At 58.9% G+C, this 14,457-nt stretch overlaps 1 protein-coding gene across 3 annotated transcripts in view; it reads left to right on the plus strand.

The window, feature by feature from the left end:
- The first annotated feature begins 1,299 nt into the window (after positions 1-1,299).
- The window catches only part of DLGAP4 (DLG associated protein 4), a 181,283-nt gene continuing 168,125 nt past the window's right edge, over positions 1,300-14,457 (plus strand). Inside the window, exon 1 of one of the 3 annotated variants that reach the window (XM_052791038.1) lies at positions 1,300-1,673. The gene's annotated coding sequence lies outside the window, so the exon portion shown is untranslated. The remainder of the gene's footprint in view (positions 1,674-14,457) is intronic. The other 2 variants (XM_052791049.1, XM_052791071.1) reach the window with 2 other exon arrangements.

Here is a 14,457-nt window from a genome sequence, read left to right on the forward strand (position 1 = left end):
TCAGGCCTGATTCTGAAGCCTCTGACGGAGGTGCACAGCAGCTGTGGTGTTATTTTTTAGAAATTACCACTGCTTGGCTCTCCGAACACCTCACTTTCTCATGGGGCAGCCCTGGTCAGGCCTCCCAAAGCACCAAAGTCCATGAATTAGCAATCAATCACCTCTGAAGCCACAGATACCTGAATTGCCCAAGGCCAGGCTGTGAATCCGTGGCAAGGGGAAGTCCAAGAGCTCTTGCTCAGCATCCTGCATGGACCCATCTGCTCAGAGCACTTGAAAGCCAGTTGCTTGTCCTGCACACACCTTGAAGGGGCATCTGAATAAAGGGGCTGTTCCCCCAGACAGGTTCCTCAGCTCTCCCCAGGAGAGGACTGTGGGCATCAGGCAGGCTGGGCAGGGGGAATCCCTTCCACCCAGTTAAGGGTCCTAAGAGCATCCTAAGAAGATCAGAGAAAGTGTGAGGAGCAAGCACACTTGCCTGCAGCCCTGTGATGGCTGCCAGGCCTGGCAAGGTCATCCCCAGCCCATGGCAAGCTGGTGCCTAGGAAGACACGCATGCAATGGAATGACCAAAAGCCATGGGCAAAAGAGGAGAAGTATGTGAAGAGCTGAGCTTAATTTGTGCAAGACTGTAAATGAAAATCAGTGTGGCAGATGGTCAGTGGATTATTTTCCAGAGGGTTAATCAAGACCCAGATTAGGAAAAGCTGAGAAACTTTGATGTGGTGTGCAGGACACTATCCTGGTGCTCAGGACACATGGACCCCACTGCCTTTTGAGGGGCTCCTGGCTGTTCAGGGGGGTGGAGGAGCCCTGTCAGAGGATGGCAAAGCTGGGAGGGAGGCTGCCAGGGCAGATGTGGGGCCAAGTGTGCAGACTCTGCACACTGGGTTGGCAACACTGGCAAAAGGTGCCCCCCAAGCTTTACATGTCTTTAAAGCCAAGCTCCTGGCTGGGGTGGCTGGTGACCCCCTGGCTGGTGTGAGCCCTCACTTAGGAGGACATTTCGGTTTTGCAGGGGAGCCCTGACACTGCTCCGGCCCTGCGCGGGGCCGTGCCCACAGCCTGCATTCCCCTGATTTTTGCTTGCCCTTGCCACTCTCACAGCATCCCTGGGTTCCGTGCTGGGGTGCTGTGCCGGCCCCGCTCCGCTGCCTGCCCTGCTTTTCCTTGTGGAAATCCCAGAGTCTTCTCCAGATCCAGCTCTGGTTTTGGGGGCAGCCATCTCCCTCTCCCTCTCCCTCTCTCTCTCTCTTTCCTCTTCCCTCCTTCTGCTCTCCTTCCTCCTCCTCTCCCTCCCTCCTCTCCGCACTGTACTCTCCGGGGGCTCTAGGTACCGCTGCAGCATCACTAGCCACCTCCATCCAGGAGGCTGGGAGCGCGGGGCGGAAGGGGAGGGCTGCGGGGGACAAGCTGAATGAATGGGCATCGCCTCGGTGCTGCTGGAGCCTCCGCATAGGGGCGAGGCGGCCGGACCGCGCCGCGGGCAGGGGGGCAGCGGCCGCCGGCCAGCGGCCGGGGCCGGGGCCGGGGCCGGGCCGGGGCGGGCCGAGCCGAGCCGGGCCCCCCGCCGAGCCCGCCGCCGCCGCCGCCGGGGGGCTGCGAGGAGCGGGCGCTGCCCCGCCGCGGGGCCGCTCCGGCCCGGGCGCCGCCTCCTGCCGCCGCGGACCGAGGTGAGCGGGCGGGCCGCGGGGCGCGGGGTGGGCTGCGGCGGGGCCGGCGCTCGACCGCGGCCGCTCCCGGGACCCGCGCCGGGGCCGGCCCGACGGGGCGGGCTGCGGGGCTGCGGGGCTGGGGGCCGCGGCGGCCGCCCCGACGCAGCAGCGCGGGGCGGGGGGGGGACACACGCCGGGAGCGGGGCGGGAGGCGCAGCCCGGGAGGGTGGTGTGGAGCCGGGCCGGGCCGGACGGTGCGGGGCGTAGGGCTGGACGGGGCTGGGAGCGGGCTGGAAGATGGTGGGGCCGGGTTCGGTGATGCTGGGGCCGGGCTGGATGGTGCAGGGCTGGGCTGGATGGTGCTGGGGCCGGGCAACAAGGAGTTAAGCGGCTGCGGAGCAAGCGGGCTCAGCGAGTGGGTGCGTGTGTGTGTGTGTGTGTGTGTGTGTGTGTGCGCGCGTGTGATCCGGCACCCACCGGGGGGGCGTGGCCCATCCCACCCCACGGGTGTTGGTGCGCACGGCGAGCACGGGGCAGCGGGAGGCCGAGGGGTGCAGGTGCTGGCTGCAGCGTGTCGGGGCTCCACGGTTGCTAGAGCCACGGCAGAGCCTGTCCCCGCCGCTGCCTCCCCGGGAGCCACATCGCGCTTGTACGGGTGTGCGTGTGCGAGAACCCCAGGCCGAGCGTTCGTGCGTGTTTGGGGGGCGGGGGAGCCACTGCGGAGCCGGCGTGTGCGGTTGTGCCTGGGTGTGAGCCCCACGCCACGCCTGGCGCTGTCAAGGGTGCAGAGCTGAGCGTGGCCCTGTTTCGGCGTGAGTGCCAACCGCATTGAGCCTGTGTGTGGGAGCAACCCCCGCCGGAGCGCGCGCGTGTGTGTCCGCGCGTCCTGGTGCATGCGTGTGCACTGCTCTGAGTGTGCGCGGCGCATGCACGCGTGTGTGTCGGTAGGTGATGTGGGCCTGCCTGTGTGCATGCTGCGGGGGGGGGGGGGTGTTGGGGGCTGTGGGGGGGTGTGCCAGGGAAGGCACCGGTGGGATGGAGGGAGCAGGCATGTGTGGGGAAAGCGGGGATGTGCATGGAGTCTGTGAGCACCCGTGTGCCAGGGCTGGCTGCTTCCCCCGTGGGCAGGGGGGCAGCGTCTGATGGGCACACCGGGCCCTGGGCTGGCTCCTGGCACCTCCAAGGGAGAGGAGCTGCCGGCTACCCCCCTGCCCACCTCCGAGTGTCTGGCCCCCATCTCACCGAGTGGCTGCTGGCACTGAGCATGGCCTGCCTCTGGTTGCATCCCTCGGTGTCCCCCTCTCCTTTCCCTGGGACGGGGACACCATCGGCACACAGTGCCTGCCGAGGCAGGGTGGACAGCCGGAACCTCACCCCCCGCTGCCTGCTAGGTTTTGCAAGTGTAAAGGTGGTCCTGCTTCGCACCGGAACACACAGAGCCAGAGGGGCTGTGGAGAAATGGAGCCGGCTGGCAGCGAGCAGCAGTGCCTGGCAGGACAGTGCCCTCTGTTCCCCTGTGGATGCCGCCGGCAGGCAGGCTCCCTGCCTGCCCCTCAGGCTGTGGCAACGGCGTGGATCAGCCCTGAGGCGGTGGCCAGGTCATTACACTCGCATTAGACTTTTGGAGGGGCAGACAAGTGTCCCCCCACATGCTAGTCCCCCTCCAGGAGAGAGATGCCACAGAACAAACTCTTCTACAGGTCTTTGCCATGATGCAGTTAGGAAGCCCCAGTCCAGGATGAGGCCCAGGCAGGAGCAGGATTTAGAGCCTTGTTGCCATCATTTCAATAGGAGTTTGGCACCAGCATGCCTGTGAGGATCTGAGCCTTGGTGACCTTCCCGACACCGTGCCACCATCCTGGTGTAGGGCCAGCACCTGCTGCACCATGAGCAGACGTGTCCATGCAGATGCGCGGGGGCTGGCAGCCCACAGGACCTGGGCATCTTGGAGCGCTTCCTGCAAAATGGACTCTCGGAGCCTTGCAAATCTGCCTTCGACTGCTTCTCCTCTGAGGAAGCACAAAGTGGAGCCAGCCCAGAGGCTTCCTGCAGGAAGCTAACACCTGGTCAGAGCTGCCACTCCTGCTCCTGAGACATGGGGCTGCTTCTTACGCTGGCAGGAAAATGGGGCTTTTCCAAATCCAGACTCGGCAGCTGGTGTGTGCAAGCCCAGTTCTGATCTCCACAGCAGCTCGGCTCCTTCGCTTCTCTCAGTGTACGTGACGTACCAGTACAGTTTGAAGCACGGCTGCAAGTGGTGAAGGAATAGAGCAGCACAAGAGAAACATGCCACTCTGCAGCAGGAGACTTTTGCACCTTCTTACACCCTCGTGCCAGTCCAATGGTGTCGGGCTGAATTTCGCCCTCAGAGCATAAACATCTGGCAAGCCAGAAAAAAATATAAATCAAATAAACATCAGTAGTAATTGAAGACCCATTTTGAAATTGGTTTGATACCTGCATGCCTCCCAGGCAAGCTTTTCTCATGTTAACCATTGTGCATCTTTGCATGAAAAATGAGGCTTTATTTTCAGCCTGGGTAATGGCAGCGCAGCATGGATAGAAATGAACACGCTGTGTCCCCTCTAATCTGTCCACAATCAGGCTTCTCGCAAGCACTGAGCCGCTACTGCCGTCGTCAGAGATGAATAGTCCTGGATCCAGATGGCAGCCTGCTTTCCTTGGTGCCCACATCATCCCTTTGCCATCCGCAGAGGAAAGCAGCCTGTGAGAAAGCGTCCCTGGGAGGACCCCTGTGCCACAGCAGCCACCTGCGTCCCCAGTTTTGCTGCCCATGGCTCAGGCCAAAGCCATCAGATTGTGCCCAGCAGTGTCAGCCGCAGGCAAGGCAGCACCTGGTTGCCAGAAGCTGCGCTGACTGCTGATTTGCTTTTGGACAGAGTTCAAGGTGCTGATTTTGAGCTTTGAGCTCCGCGTGGTTTTTCTTCTCGCCATCTTCCAGCCTGGATCCGTCGCACCTGGGGCTGAAGCCACAGCTAGCTGAGCGGTCTGGCCAGCCGTGCCCAGGGCTGGAGGCAGCGGGCAGCCCCTTGCTGCAGCTCTGCAGTCCTGAGCAGCCTTTTTGGTCTCCTGGACCATGGTGAGGTGTGCTGAGTCACCCTAGGTCAGGCTGAGACATCACCCACCCTTCCCATGAGGAGACTGTGTTTGTGGAAAGGACTCTAGTCATACTTACTGAAAGCAAAGAGGTTGCAGGCGGATTGCAGGCAGATCTCAGGCTATAGCTGGGATGATCAGAGGGAGTTGTTTTGAGCAGGGAGTCTGCTTGATTATTCTTCATTTTGGGGGTGTTTTTAGGTTTATGCAGAATAAGTGGAAGTGAAGATTCAGCTCCTCTGCTTGGGGATGTGAGGGAAGCCCTCGGAACGAGCTGTTGCTTTAGGCACTGTGTCTTGCTGAAAGCTGGCTATGTGACAGCAAAGCTTTGTTGAAATGACACTCCCTGAGATTTGCATCAACCTCTTGCAGCTTGGACTTGGTGTGTCCTGCTATCTATGGCATAAAAATGACAATGCTTTGCAGAAGATACCTGTATTTCACACTTTGTATCTGCTTACAAGTCTTGTTTGCGAGCTTAGCTGGGTTCCTCTGTGGGTAATGTCTTTGGCTACAAGAACCACACAACTATTAGCAGAGTTTCCAGCAGGCTCCTTGTGTGACCTTGTGTTATGGTTTTGTGTGCGCAAGAGAAGGGAGTCCTGAGCCCCTTCTTGCTTGCAGAGACATTGCATAGGGAAAGTTCCCATGAGGCTGAAACTTAACATGCCAGCTCTTGTTTTGCTCAGGCAGGCTCTCAGGGATGTCACCCTTTCCCAGCTCTAATGGCTGGCTGGTGGGTTTGGACCACGGGCTGTCAGGAAAATTACCTTTCCTGAGAGCTTTCTCTGAATGACGCCTGGCTCACTGCAGCTCTTTGCAAAGCTTTCCAGCTGCTTGAAGGAAATTCTGTACAACTTCCAGAGCTGTTATGGTGATCTCAGTGGTTTTATGCCCTCTGGGGATGGGCAGGGGGGTTGTGACAAGCAGCCACAAACCTACACTGCTGGCTGCAGGATGGTTTAGATGTCCCCTGGGTCTGGCTCCTGCATGCCCTGGGGAGCATGCACCCTTCTGCACATCCCTTGGGCAACTCTCACATTGAGGGACCCCATTCCTTCAGGCCCTCAGCAACAGCCTTGAGGTTTGGTGTCCCCTTCTATCTCCTGTGCTGCCCATAGACCAGTTGGTGAGGACTTGGAGGAGCTCTCTCTGCAGGAGGGACTCAGGAGCTTTGAAGAACAGTTTTGACACTTGCGGGTGAGCAGAGGTCTGGCCTGTGAGCAGGGAAGGCAGGTGGCAGCTCAGTGTGTGCATAAAATATGTAAAAGGCAGGAGTATTAAAACTACTCAGCACTGGCTCAACTGTATCCTCAGGAGGAGCAGTATGAGACCCATGACAGGTGTCATGAAAGTCCCCTTACCTCAAGTATTTAATATCCAAATCCCTCGGCCATTTGTCTTAATGTGTCTGTGCAGGACAGGGGCCACCCACACCATTTCCCTTGCAAGATGAGATATGCGTGACACTGTGATGGTGGCTGGCTGGCATGGCTGGAGCGCTGGAACCCTTTCCCCACCTCTTCCCCTCCAATTGCCGTCCCTTTCAGATGTGACAGGGTATTTTCTTCATCCACATTGTCTCAAGGCCTTGGTAGAGGAGCAGGCACTGGAGCAGGCCGCTTCCCTCCATGCCATGTGTGCTGTGAAGAATGTGTGGCGAATGTCCCTGGGATGTTTCAGGGCATCAACTTGTGCCCTGAGGAGCCTCGGTTGCTACCTCCTCTTGTGTGAGACACCCCTCTGTGCCTGGGGTGCCCTGTGAGGAGGACAGAGATGGGCTGACTGTGTGTTTCAGGCTGGTTTGAGTCAGACCATAGTCCTCGGCTGCAGCCACAGGGAGCCTTGCAGTTTGCTTTGGAAGCATCCTGTGAGTGCTAATTCTTTCCACCATCTTCTTACCTCCGTCCTCCCCCTGGCTCAGCTCCATCCCCTCTGGTGTCTCCAGGGTTTACACAGCTCTTGCCCCATTCCCATCGACCGTGGCTCTCTCCCAGCCCCTAGCTTTCCTCTGGGGCTGCCCTGGAACAGCCCTGCAGTAACGTGTCCTTCTGTCCTTCACCCTCAGGGCAGGGCCAGGCAGCTGCCAGCTCCAGTGATGGTCATGGCCGTGCCTTTCCTGGGAGGCTGCCAGGCCCCAGCACCAGGGTAGGCAAGGGCCACGTCCTACTGCTCCATCAGCAGAGCAGCACCCCACGAGGTATTTATAGGCTTAGTAATGTTATTCCCTTGCCAAACTATTACTGAAATAGGCTCAGTGTGTGTCATAGGAGAGAGGATTTTAATGGCACAGTTTCTTCACTGCCGGACTGAAGTTGATGCTCCCTCACTGTTTCCCTCGTCCGATTAATCCTTCTCGTGGTGGAGGGGCACAAGGGGTTGGCTGGTCCGGTGGCTTCGTTGGGGTTTCACGGGCTTGGGCAAGTCCTTGAGATGGGCACCTCAGCCAGGTGTTCATTGCTGTGCCTGCTGGGACCTGCTGCCTTGCAGCCGCGCTTGGCTGGACCTAAACTGCCGGAGCGGTGGTGCCTCTCGTGGCTCCTCATGAGACCCTGGGGAGCACTGAGCCTGGCGGGAGCAGCCTGGACCCCGGGGACCCTCCTCCTGGGGCAGATCTGCCAAGGCAGCCGGGACTCAGGGCTGGTGTTGGGACCGCGCTGACACAGTTTAACGGACAAGGTCCCTTTTCTGGCAATTTTCGTTCTGAACAGTAAGGCAATTTTCTGAATGATCAGAAAGGGTCAGTTTGGCATTTTCTAAATAACCCACCCTCCTTTTGTCTCAGCTGGACACTGCTGGTGGTTTGGGAAGAGGTCAAAGTCCAGTGAATCCTTTTAGCAATGTCTCAAGGAAGCGTTTCAGCTGGCTGAAGCACAAAGGATTTCTCAGCCTGTCAGTTCATAAACGCTAGTGTGATTCCCTGTCTAGTCCCCACTTGCTGTGGTCAAAGTGTCTGGGGTGGGAAAACCAATTTCATGCCGGGTGTAGGTTTGGGTTGTGCTTTCCGGGCAGCATGCTGCATGTCCTGGAGGCTGGAGGTGCACGGACAGGTGTCTGTAGGACACAGACCTACCACAGCACGATGGCCAGTGTCCTCTCCCCCAGCTCAGCATGAGAGGGTGATGCTCAGTGAAGGTGTATGTGCCTTCCACAATGGGATGCAGGACAGTAGGGCTGGGCAGAAATAGGGGCACCTAAGCTCCTGATGAGCTCTTCAGTCATTTCCTGGGGCTGGCTGGGCATGGGAGTCCTGGCCCCAGCGCGTCAGATGGGTCTGCCTGTGGGATTTGAGCCCTGAAGGGCATGAGCAGAGGAGAGCAGCCCTCTCACTGCCCAGCACAGAAGCAGTGGAAGCCAAGGTCATGGGCTCTGAGTCATGGGGAGCCAAGGCCCCTGTGTGACATGGGGATGGGAGGCTGCTGCAGACCAGGGCTCACTAGGTTTGGAAACAGTTGCTACTGGTGACCCAATGAACAATGCGAGGCTTTGGAGCTGGAGCAGCTGCTGTCGTGGAGCTGCTGACCATGCAGCCTCTGCCCCTGCCACCCTGGTGACTCTACTCCTCTGCTTGGAGCTGCAAGCTGGGGAGGGAAACCTTCCCCTCCCATTGCTCCCTGACAGCCTCCGCCACTGCCCACGTGTGATGCAGACAGACACACTCCTGGGCCTTCATGCCCTCTGCCCCAGGGGGAGCCAGCCAGGGGCTGGTGGCCAGGGGCCAGTGGCCAGGAGGAGCCCAGCACCCAGTCCCCCGCAGTGCTGCGCACAAGCGCAGCACCCAGGCCCTTGAAGAGACAGCTTGGAAACTGGGAACCGATGTGCTAAAGAAAAATGTCCTTCCCACACAGCCCAGCCTATCCTCCTCCCTCCACCAGTGCTGCTGCTGGTGAGCTGCAGGCTCACTGCCGGGCCAGGGCACCAGGAGCCGGCAAAGTGATGGTAGCCCACAGGATGAAGAGACCTGAGGTCCAGGGCAGGGCGTGCAGATGGAGCGTATAGCCTTGGGGAGGCTTCTCCTGTGATGCCATGGGTATCTCCCAGGACCCGGCCCTCCTGCCCATGGCTCTGCAGGCCTCCCTTTGCCTCCTGCCAGCTCAGGGAGCTACCTTTTGGTGGAGGTTGCTGTGGATGGGTGCTGATGGTGGCTGTGTGGCTCAGGAGGCAGCATCCCTGCCCTGCTCTCCTCCTGCCCACACCTCTTTGGCTTCCACCATTGCTGCCAGGCCCCCCAGGCAGGCTGCCCAGCCAGCTGGACCCCTCGTCCTTTCCACCCCCAGTTATTTTCCGGACAGTCATTCCTCTCCCTCTCGTGGCTGCATATCCTGAGATCAATGCTGAGTGCTCTCCTCCTCCTCCTTGCTGTACTGTCCCTTAGGACAGACCATTCAGCTTGCTCCTCCTCCTCCTTTTCCACTTCGTTAATGAGTGTCTTCGCTGCCAGGGGACCTGGGAGGACTGTGGAGAGCAGTGGGAAGGCCACCAGCCCAAATCCCAGGGTTTGGGATGCTGGGCGCTGGGTTGCTGCTGTGGTTGCCTTGGTGCTGGCTGAGCCCCCAGCACGAGGTGTGTGGGGCAGGAGGGACATGACAGACAGTGAGTGTTTTGCACTTGCTCCCCTGCAGTGGCAGGAGGTGGAGAATCAGTTTTGGGTAGCTCCTAGCTGCTCTGCTAGTTTTGCCCCTTTTCTGCCATGCATGGTGCTCCTTACCCTGCTGCAGGGCTTCTCCTTCAGGGATCTCAAGGGCAGAGGGTGGGCAGCCCTGGTGTGGCCTCCCAGCTCCATCCCCGCAGCAAAGCTCCACATGGCCACTGAAGCTCCTGCAAAGGCTCGTGAATCTCACAGGAGATCTCCACTGGCCCTGGTGGGCTTCAGATCCAGTGGGCGGTGTGTTGGCAGGGGATGTGGGTCCTGGGCAGCCTCCAGCCCCTCACCCAGCAGCTGGTTCCCCTGCTCAGCATGTGCCAGTTGGCAGCGGAGGGGTCTGTGTGGCAGCTGCGCATGGTTCAGAGCCTTACTAATGAAAACTGGACTTTTCAAACACATTTTGTGGACATTGCTTTACTTTCCCAGTGTCTCAACACTCTCCAAAACCTGAGAAACTGAGATGGTTTCTTCTCGGTGGGGAGGTAGGCTCCTGTTGTCGCTCTCTCACATATGCACGCATGCACGCGTGCGCGCGCGCACACACACACACACAGAGGCTCTTTTCCTTCCCACTTTCCTCCTCCAAAAGACTTCAAACACTTTATGAAAATGTTATTTTCTCCCAGTTGCCTTTCTGTCTTGCTCTCCCTGAGCAGCCTGCTGGCTTTCCCTGGGCTCTGCTCCCGAAGTGCATGGTCGCAGCCACTCTGCATGTGCAATGTCAGCGATGTCCCTGCAGCAGATGCAGCCGAGCCTGCAGAAGGGGGAAGGTGCTTGTGTGGCTGCGCTGGGGGTGGCGGGCTGTCCCAGGGGCCTAACAGCAAACCTCCCTTTGCTTCTAGTGGGGCTCATCTGATCCCTCAAAGTTGTTCTAGATACAATAAAGCAAAACCCTCCTGCGAGGTGGTGCTGTGAGGATACAGCTGCCCAGCTGTGCTCTCCAGGATGCCATAAAGGTCCTGTTCACCAGAAACACACTGGAAGATGCCCGCAGCCCCATGGGAGCCTGCTTGCCTCTGGCAGCTGCCCTGCCTCGGGGAGCTGGGCTGCGGCGCTGGGCAGGAGCCCTGCTCCCCCTGCATATGGCAGGCTCTGCCGTCTGAGTGTCCTGCAGGCACGGATGGACCTGGGGACAGGCTGGAGGTGGGCTGGAGTTGAAAAACCCTTTGTTGTCTTGTACGAAGGGGACTGACTCACTGCTCTCCCGTGCTGTCATAAGCAGATGATTTAATCACCTAGCAACCAAAATAATGTCAGGTGAGGAGCGCTTTCTGATCTGTTCTCGGCCCACAGCCCCTCTGCCAGGCTGGTGGCAGGGGCCAGGCAATCCCCAGCCATTCCCCAGCCCTTGGGCTTCCCTGGGATAAGGCTGGCAGGGATCCCTCTCCTGCCAGCCCCACCAGAACAGGGTGCAGGGCTGTGCTGTGCATCATGCCTGCCACCAGCAGCCCAACAGAAGTGGCTCCCAGAGCCATGGCTGAGGTGGGGTGCACAGGGCCATGCAAGGGGTGAGGGTCATGCAGGGCCATGCAAGGAGTGGGATACTCCAAGGCCAGCTCCCAGGAAGGTCAAAGGGGCATCTCCAAACATCCACAGAGGGGCCAAGTCTCTAACACCATTTGGGCCAGGTTGCTGACTGCCTGGAGCATCCAGAGGTCCCATATGAGGTGAGGGAGGCTTGTGCCCGGGACCTCCAGAGCACAGTGAAGTTTCTGGGAGGTGAACCCAGAGGACTTTGGATGGGATCCACCAACCCCTTGGCACCCCCTCCTTTGTGTGCACCACTACAGTGCCAGCTCTGAGCGCCCATGGCTCCTGCCCCGTCCCCTTGCCTGGCACCCTGAAAGTGGGAGAATAACCCCAGCATCAGTGTGTTCATTCCAGTTCTTCTCCCATCACAGGCAGGGAGGTGTTTGCCTGCCCTGCCCGTGCTCATGGCATAGCCCTGATACTATCAATCCTGTGCTGCCTGAGATAGCAATTTCCTCCTGATGGCTCCAGCCACCCAGAAAGGCTCTTGGCATGGGCCTACTACAAGCCTGCAGGATGGGTTCACTACAACCCACCCTGCAGGTGATGAGACCTCCTGGAACAGGGTCTGAGCTGAGAAGGTTAGCAAGTGCTGGGCAGGCAGAGGGCTGCCCCAGCCTGGCCCGGTGGGGTGCAGACGTGTGATGACACTGTCAGTCTTGGGGTGTTCGTGCCACCCACTCGGAGCTAGCTGGAGTCCCTGTGCTGCAGACCCCTTCATGGCTCCTGACATGGGTGCATGTGCGAGGTGGTGTGGTGAGGACACATCTGCCTAGGCCACAAGCTCCAGCACCCTTGTGGGATTGCACTGCTGGACTGCCCAGGGTGGGCTTCTTCCCCCAGAGTGCCTGATCTTATGCTCAGACCTTGGTGGCAGCGTGAGATCACTTGCAGCCCTCAGGGCAGCCCAGTATTAGTCCAAGGGCTGGAGGGTGGGATGGAGAGAGGCCACTGATCCATCAGAGACCGCCTCAGACCCATGCAACTGTCTTCCCTCCCCACCAAAAGCAAACATCGAGGCAGGGAGTGGTTGTACCAGGCAAGCCTCGCTGGGTGTGGAGGTGTGGGCGGTGGGGAGCTGCTGCTCCCCTCCTCCAGCTGATTAGGCTGAAGGACATGGGCCCATCGCAGTACCTGGGCAAGGGGTGGGCTAGCACCAGCGCTGCGGCTGCTGGGGACCAGAGGAGAGCTGCGTAAATAGGGCACCCCATCTCCCAGCTCCTCTTTGTGGGACAGAGCCGATATAATTAGACGATACGCCCTGTTCTGTGCAGCGCACTGAGAAAGTCTTTGTGCTGCCGTGGCCCCAGGGAGCCTGGCAGCCCTACTTTGGTGGTACCGCTTGTCCCCACAAAGGTGAGCCACTTGCAGGCAATGAGCCCTGACTGGTTTGCTCCTTCCTTCCCTGTGCTGCTCCAAGAAGCACTGCCTGGTCTGCTTGCTAGATGACCATGTCTCCTCTCCTCTGCTGTGGGTTTTGGTGGCTTTGGTGGACCCTGCCGACCTACAAGAGAGGGGTCAGTGAGGTGATGCTGGCAGGAGCTGAGCACAGATCAGCACCTGCAACTCTGCACACCTGTGGGAAGAAGTGACCAAATCCAGTGCCTGCCACAGCAAGACAAGCTGCAGGACACAAGGCTGGCCTCTGTGAGCCAAAGCCCCACAGGCAAGTTAGGGGGTGGAGGGGTCCCCCCAAGTCAGGCTCTTAACCTCATTAGTGAACATCCCAAACTGCATCTGCACTGCCCCTGGAGAGCCTTGTCCCTCAAAACATCCATGAAACCATCTTGGGGTAGCTCCAGAAGTGCAGAGACTCCTGGTAGCACACATCGCCCTAGTCCTCCTGCTAACATGCAGCTCCCTGCTACTGCTGGTAGTGTGCCATTTTGGGGAGAAGAAAAGCCAGGGCCTGCTCTGGCTTGGTCTAGTTCACTTCTGCTCAGTGCCACAGCTCTTCTCTAAACACTCTGTCATGTTCTCATGTTGATTGATTAATGACCACAACCTAGGTGCTAAGCGGCCTGCTATTGATTTCTGCCCCAGGGTGTTCTGCACATCCCGGTGTTGATCAGTTGATCCTCCTGGACTAGTCCTGCCAAAGAAACTGAGCCATAGCTATTTGGGAAGTCCTGCTTGGTGGTTCTGACGTCAAGCTACCAAATCCTGCCACTTCTGCCCCTGCCAGCAGACAGGAGTGTGTTTGGCATCCCCACTCCTCCAGCCACTTCCAGTTCCTGCACAGGGATGGGCTCAGACCAAGCACCCACCAGCTCCATCAGGGTCCCTCTGCCAAGCTCCCATCCAGGTCTGGGGTGGATCTGTGGGTGCTCCCTGCAGAGTTTGCTCTGTGAGCATCCCTCATGGTAACTGCCAGTCTGCTGCAGAAACAATTGAGGTCTCTATGAACCAAGGCAAATTTCAGAGAAAGAGAAAAGAAATTTTAATTCCACAAATGCCTGTTTACACTGATCTACTGGTTTACACTGCAGATGTAAAGCTGCTTTAACCTCCCTTTCTCAGAGGGGCGTGAAGGGATATTTATGTACATCAGGCTCAGCGCTTGGGTCTCCAGGCTGTTCTCCCCAGGAGTCAGGTCCAGTTTCCTACCTGAGGACAGATTGATTAACTCACTGGCTCAGAAGCGGCTGCTCAGCCTCGTTGCAGCACCACTGCCTGCTCCTCTGCCCGCTCAGCCACGGCTCCTGGCTCACGCCGGTGGGAGCACTTGGGAGCTGCTGCACTTTACCTCCCCAGAGGTGGTACACAGGACTGTGCCTGTGCCTGCCCCAGACAGGGCTTCGTCCCCCTCCCACTGGAGGACACTTGCCTCAATTTGATGTCTTGGCTGGGAGAGAAGCAGTGCCATTGCCACCAGCTGTTGCAGGCAGTATGGACCAGGTGCCCCTGCCAGCCGTGTGTGTCACCTCCAAGCCAGGGATGACATAACCAGGAGGAGAAAAGAGGAGGGTGAAGGGCATCTGCTTTGATATTTCCTACTCTTGGCAGGGAAGTGACCCCATGAGGGGGTGCATGGGACCATGGGGCACATCAGGACCTTTTCCATGAGAAGAAGTCACAGCACATTGTGGCCTTCAGGGAACTTGGTGCAAGGAGAAGCTCTGGCTCACCCTGGCTGCTGGCCCTGGGCAGTGCCACGAGCAGCATGGTGCAGGCAGGTGCATCGGTGAGCTGGCCTGGGGGTGCAGGCAGGACTGTCCTGCCTTGGTGCTGGCATAGGGATGTGTCTGACGGTGGCTTGTAACAGCCTGTGGTGAGGTCCCAGTGTAGGAAGAGCTCTAGGAACCCCCAAGTTTTCCCTAGCCCCACCAAGCTGTGATAGAGCTGCTGGCAATGGGGCGAGCAGAGCAGGGTGGGAGCGGGGCTGGGTGCTGCTGGTGGCTCCCATGGTACGTGGCATCTCCTGCCCTTGGCAATGCTGCAGGAAGATGGGGTGGGCTGAAGGGAGAGGCATTTTTGGTTGGAAAGCCAAAATGGTGGGAGACCAAGCCA

The sequence above is a fragment of the Harpia harpyja genome, chromosome 1 (assembly GCF_026419915.1).
Source record: "Harpia harpyja isolate bHarHar1 chromosome 1, bHarHar1 primary haplotype, whole genome shotgun sequence".
Taxonomy (NCBI): Eukaryota; Metazoa; Chordata; class Aves; order Accipitriformes; family Accipitridae; genus Harpia; species Harpia harpyja.